This window comes from Pteropus medius, unplaced genomic scaffold (genome assembly GCF_902729225.1).
Source record: "Pteropus medius unplaced genomic scaffold, Ma_sr-lr_union100, whole genome shotgun sequence".
NCBI classification, from domain to species: Eukaryota; Metazoa; Chordata; class Mammalia; order Chiroptera; family Pteropodidae; genus Pteropus; species Pteropus medius.
Genome location: NW_024344240.1, coordinates 23,322,908 through 23,329,457, shown reverse-complemented (window position 1 = coordinate 23,329,457; position 6,550 = coordinate 23,322,908). Strand labels below are relative to the sequence as shown.

The 6,550-nt window shown below is 39.8% G+C and overlaps 1 non-coding gene across 1 annotated transcript; it reads right to left on the bottom strand.

The window, feature by feature from the left end:
• Positions 1-4,914: 4,914 nt before the first annotated feature.
• Positions 4,915-5,019, bottom strand: LOC120607628 (U6 spliceosomal RNA). The gene has a single exon (XR_005654182.1). It is a non-coding gene; the product is annotated as a U6 spliceosomal RNA (small nuclear RNA).
• Positions 5,020-6,550: the final 1,531 nt, after the last annotated feature.

Sequence of the window (6,550 nt, the reverse complement as noted above, 5' to 3'; positions counted from 1 at the left end):
CTGAGTTTAGGATTTATGGGAAGAAGGAAAGTAGAGGAAGAGAAAGCACATATCCAAACAAGTGTCTCGATCTCTCCTCTCTGAGCCAAAATCATGGATAAGAGCATGGACTCTGAATCAGATTGCCTGACCAACATTAAGTTGTGTTTCTATTTCCTCATCTATAAAGCAGGAGTAATAGTATTACCTACCTTGTTATGAGAACAAAGTAAGTGAGTTTGTACAAAAGTGCTTAGAATAGTGCTTATCATGTAGTGGCAATTTTTATGGGGGATGGGAGTGGTGGATATTCCTGGTAGATTTTGAAGGAATGCTGAGAAGAGAGTGGGCTCTACACCTCGCCTCCATTTTGGAGTCTAGAAGGAGATCACTTCAAAGGCCGTCCTTGTACCAACTTGGAGCAGCCACATCAAAGCCAACTCTACCAGAAGTGAAGCTGAACTTGCCTTTCTTCAGGACTGTCAGCAGCTCTCAGTCCCCAAGTACCTGAGGTGGAACAGGATCAATTGCCAAAGGTCTGGTAGGAATTTTCAGAGAGGATTATCTTAGAAGTGTGGAACCCTGAGCTGGTACTGCCGAGAAGGGAGTGCATAAGAGTCATAGCAGGTCTCAAGGTGGTCCACATCACCATGAGAGCCAAGATAAGAGTCAGCAAGGGAGCCTTCTGGGTCCTTAAGAGCAGACAGAGAATGTACCATGAGTTATCCTGGCCACAGACAGTGGTCACCAACACTGGCAGGGGGCCCAGGAGCAGGTCACAGGGTATGTCCAAGAGCCATCAGCCCTCCACCACTAAGCGTACATAAATCACACCGCTCTCCTGTGCACCTAGATGACATCTTTGGGGAAGATGGGTAGGAATCTGAAAAACCGAGCACTCTATTGAAACTGAACTGTTTATCATTTAAATTAAATTCAACAATGCTTATTAGGTTAGACTGAAATATAGTCTTCATCCTATTGTCCATCCCTCCTCTTACCACTTGTCCAGCAGGGTGGGACTTATAGAGACATTAAGTCATTTAATAAAGAAATTGCCCTTTTTTCACATTTAAATGTGGTGAGAGTAAATTTGTGACTCTGCTACTCTTTTCCCCTCCCCCCATCTTTAAACTCTAGATTAGATCACTCCCCTGTAACACCGCCCACCTCATGCACTCACAGACATACCCACACCCATTCAGACACAAGCTGGTGTCTAAAATCAGCTTCAGGAACAAGCCAGAAGAGTTTTAGCCTCTAACATAAACAACAGAAAAAAAACCTTCTCAGAAAAAGACTCACTCCTGGGAGCTTTATTTTAAAAGCAGGGAAAATGCAACTACTTGTATAAACTGAATTTGAAGGCATAACTTTTTACTGTTCTCTTTCTGGCTAATTAAGGGAGAAAATGAGGGCATCAAACAACCTGTCAATAACAATGGGTTGTTTACTCATTTTGTGGAATAAGGCTTATGCTTTGGGGCCTATTAGGTAAACTACAATTTAAATTTTTTTTTTTTTAGGGATAGAGGAACAAAGGAAAGAACAACAGAAGTCCTTAAGCTTCAGTTTTGGGAATATGCTAGAGGCCACTCCACCCTTGGTGACTAGGAACCCTCTCAGCTCCACTGATGTGAGGTCAGACAGTATTCTCGGGCTATTTTTCAAGTTCCTTGATAAATCTGCAGGGTTTCTGGACCAGTAGTAAAGCCACTAGCTCAAAGTAGGCTGGGTGACCTCAGATGGCTCCTCTGGGACTAGAGGGGCATTGGAGCCACCGGAGAAAATGACGCTGTCACTACCAACTCAAAAGGCCACCTATTAAAGTGTCACATGCCACCCATGGAGCATGAGTATGCACACACACACACACACACACACACACACATGCACGCAAGACACACACACACACTCTTGCACGTGTATACATGTGTATACTTCCCCAGGGGCTGAAGCCAAGACGGACATCCCATCAGATGGATGAATAGCAGGTCTGTCCTGCCAGCTGTGTGCTCTCTCCCGCCCACCCCCCCACTCTGCCAAAAAAAAGCAGTAGAGACTCAGACAGCAAAGCCTGGAGTAGCCCACACAGTCTGTTACCGGCACCCAGTTCATGCAAAGGCACTTCAGGGCAGCAAGATGGAATCAGAAAGAGAAATCATCAACCTTCAAGTAAGTTCTCTCTGGGAGAGAGGAGAGTGGAGAAGGGGAACAGAGGTGAAGTTGGGGGGAGAAAAGATTAATATTTTGATCATTTGATATTCTCCCTCCCCACCCCCTATTTTCTTTTTACTCACCCTCCTTCTCCAAATACTCCCTAGGCTTTATCTCTTTATTCTCTATTTCACTCCGAGTCCCTGCTTGGTTCTTCACTTGTTTTTAAATATGTGAAAAACGGATTGTTTAAACTCCTCTTGGCTTCTGCTTCCTCTTGTCAGTCAAAGATCTAATTAGATTCATATTACCAGAAAATGATTTCACATTCTGTGCAGTGCTTTTCCCAAAACCCCAGGACAGTAGAGACTTATTTGAGAGCTGCCGGGCAGTTCTCTGTAGACAAGGAAAGATATGAGTTTTGGGGTTAGAAATAAGGTAGCTGGCCAACTATGTATAGTACAGTTTGGAAAAAAACTGGAGCCTTTTCTCAGCTCTCTCCACAAAGCTCTGCTGTGTAGGACAGAGTGTCTCATTCTGACCATTCGAGAAAAGAAAATCAGTATTATATACTAGGAGGAGGCAGAGCTACCACGTCCCTCCCTGCTTGCAGATCAACAGCGGTTCCAGTCCATCACCACAGGGGAGGGAATGGGGTGCTCTGGTGAGAGGAGGGTAGCAGGTCTCCCAGACTCTCTGTCTATTGAATAGAGTTGAGTCAGTCCTTCTATAGTGATGACAGAGGTTGTGTGATAAATTCTCATAGTGTCTGACAATTAGAGTGCCAAAGTACTTTTGAGATGGAGAATTTTTGATCACAGAATATGTTCTTCAAGTAAAACTTTAAGCGGTACCCCAATGTATGCTTCAGATGAAAGAGGAGCTTCTCCGTGTATGTTGGGCAGAATGGTGGGAGCCTGGCAGAGTTTCCACCCTTGGCCTGTCCACTCCTGCAAAACAAACAGAGAAGTTCTAGCATGACTTGGAGTACTGCATAAAAACCATTGATCTAGTACAGCCATATACCAGTATCATTTTCCTTGATTGTCATCGAGCCCCAAACATGCACCCACCTCAGGGTTTGCTGGTCCCTCAGCCTGGAATCCTCTTACCTTGGCTGGCTCCTTCTAGTACATTCAGGTGTTGACTCAAATGTTACTGCCTCTGGGAGCACCCCCTCTGTATAGAAACCCTCCTCACAATTTGTCTTTATCATTTATTTTATTTCTGCCACAGCACTGCTCACTTTTTGAAGTTACATTATTTATCGATTGATTACTAATATCGCTAGAACATAAACTCCATTAGAGCAGAATCTCCTCTCTTTTATTCATTGCTATATCTCTAATGCCCAGGGAAGTGCTCAGTACACAGTAACTGCTCATAAAATACTTGTTAAATGAACGAGTTAAGGAAATCATGTTAGAGGGATCACTAATATGCATAAGGTCACTCAACTAGCACTTGACAGAGTCAGGACTTCAACCCAGGTCTTCTGATGCTATTCTCTCTTCATTTCATCTGGTTCTTACTTCCATTGGATGTATAGTAGCTAAGGAAACAGTATTGCTCATTTTCAGTCTCAGGAGAACAAGTTTCTTATGTGTTGATGGACTAAACAATCCTGAGTTACAGGCTAAGGACTCTGCATTTGAAAGAAAGGTTCACAAAGAAGAAAGAAGTTAGGACTAAGGAGGAGGAAATTACTGGCCAGGCCTTAATAAATGTCTCTATTGCTAGCAGGTAGCTAAAGTGTTGAGTTATCTTTCTTTTCTTCATTAGAGTTGTTCTCTCTCTCTTAATATATTTTTTTATTCTGGTATCTCATTTATACTTTCCTCTGGTCATTTATGTATTTGGTTGGTCAGAAGGTTATTCATTAGTTTTCACAACTTCCCCTCCAGCTCTGGATCAAATTAGGTCTTGAATCTTCTTTGAAAACTGAGTCACTATAGTCTTTGGAAAAGAAGGTGAGCTTTGGTTCAGGAGAGGTGGAGGTGTCTGTCCCCTAGCAGCATGATTTTACCCTCCCCTCATGTGGCAGCTGCCTCATGAAATCCAGAGGAAAGACATATATAAAGACCTTAGAATATTATGTACTGAATAAATATTAGTTCTCCCTATATATTTTTTTTTATTGTTTCCCAGAGGTGGTAAACATCTCCTGACTGTAGCTAAGTTGTTTCATCCACTCATTCAACTAATAGGCACTATTCAATGACTATACACTTCACTCTGTGCTTAGCAGGTATGGAAGAGTTCTCTTAGTTCCTGAGTCATTATAGTGGGTTGAATTTCTGTGTGAGCTAAATAATGTTGCTTGGTTTTATAACCCCAAGATAAATTCTTAAACTTGTAAATTCTTAAACTTATAAATGTGTTATTTATTCCAAGAAGAACAGGTAAAAAATGTTAATGATTTACTGTTTTTCATCCTGAACACCTTAAGGCCCCAATCCAAATAATGATGGCACAGTATTTAACCAGGGCAACGTTCTTTATCATGTAATTTTTGTTCTCCTTTTTATAATCCTGATCTTTTAAAAACAATTTTTTATTTTTCAATTATACTTAACATTCGATATTATATTAGTTTCAGGTGTACGACACAGTAATTAGATATTTGTATAACTTATGAAGTAATCCCCCCAATAAGTCTAGAACCCACCTGACATCATATATAGTTATTACAATATTATTGAACATATTCCCTATGCTGCATTTCATATCCCCATGACTACTTTGTAACTGCCATTTGTACTTCTTAATCCATTCACCAAAAATATAGAACACTTCACGAATTTGTATGTCATCTTTGTACAGGGGTCATGCTAATCTTCTCTGTATCATTCTAATTTTAGCATATGTGGTGCCAAAGTGAGCCTAAAAATCCTGATCTTGGCGATTTCATTTATGTTAGTACAACGATTAACTCCTATTGATCACTACCCCATCACCAAAACAAAACAAACCGAAGAAAGAACAAATATCTACTGAGCTTCAACACTGTACTAAGTACCAAATAAACCATGATACATGATTAAGTGGAAGAAACATACACAATTAAGTATAATAAAAAGAAACTTTTGTTAAAATAGTGTTCCTGAAAAATATGGTACAATTATCACCAATAGGTAGTAAAAGTATCACTGATTGTGGAACAATTTTTCATTGTAATGGTAATCTTTATAGTTTTACTGTGGATTACAAAAAAAACCCCAGCTAATCCATCAAACCTTTGATTTCAAAATTTTTATTGCTAGCATGAGGCTAAAAGAAGTGGCACAGAGTCAGGACTTCAACCCAGGATGACGTGGAATCACCCTGAATGTTTTTTTAAAATTTATTTATTTAAATTAGTTTCAAGTATACAGTACATTGGTTAGACATCTATACAGCTTGTAAAACAATCCCCTCAATGGCTCCCTCCCTCCCCTGGCCCTCCACCTAGCCATCGCATTAATGCTAACTGCATTCCCTCTACCGTGCTCCCCATCCCTGTGACCATCTATTACTTACTAATTTGTACTTTTTTAACCCTTCACCCCATTCTCTGCCCCAACCCCCTCCCTTCTGTCTCCATCACCAAATTTTCCACAATATTTGTGAGTTTGTTTTTGATTAGTTTGTTCTTTTTGTTCCTTCGATTCCTCATATAAGTGAAATCATATGGTATTTCTCTTTCTCTGTCTGACTTATTTCATTCAGCATGATAACATCTAGCTCTATCCATGTCATTGCAAATGGTACGATTTCATTTTTTTAATGGCTGAGTAATATTCCATTTCTTTATCCAATCATCTGTTGATGGGCATTTAGGTTGCTTCCGTATCTTGGCTAAATTGTGCTGCCATGAATATTGGGGTGCATAGATCTTTACAGATTATTGTTTTGGTTTTCTTTGGATAAATATCCAGAAGTGCAATTGTTGGGTCAAAAGGTGTATCCTTTTTAAAATTTTTTTGAGAAACCTCCATATTGTTTTCCATAGCGGCTGTACCAATTTGCAATCGCACCAACAATGTATGAGGGCTCCCTTTTCTTCACATCCTTGCCAACACTAGCTGTGTTTTCATTAATTGATGATAGCCATTCTGACAGGTGTGAGGTGATATCTCATTGTGGTTTTAATTTGCATTTCTCTGATGGTAGCAACCTCAAGCATCTTTTCATACATCTATTAGCCTCTTTGGAGAAGTATCTGTTCAGGTCTTCTGCCTATTTTTTAATTAGATTTTTTTTTGTTGTTGAGTTGTATGAGCTCTTTATATATTTTGGATATTAATCCCTTATCAGATGTATCATTAGTGAATATATTCTCTCAAATAGTCTTTTTATTTTGTTGATGGTTTCCTTTGCTGTAGAAAAACTTTTTAGTTTGATGTAGTCCCATTTGTTTATTTTTTCTTTTGTT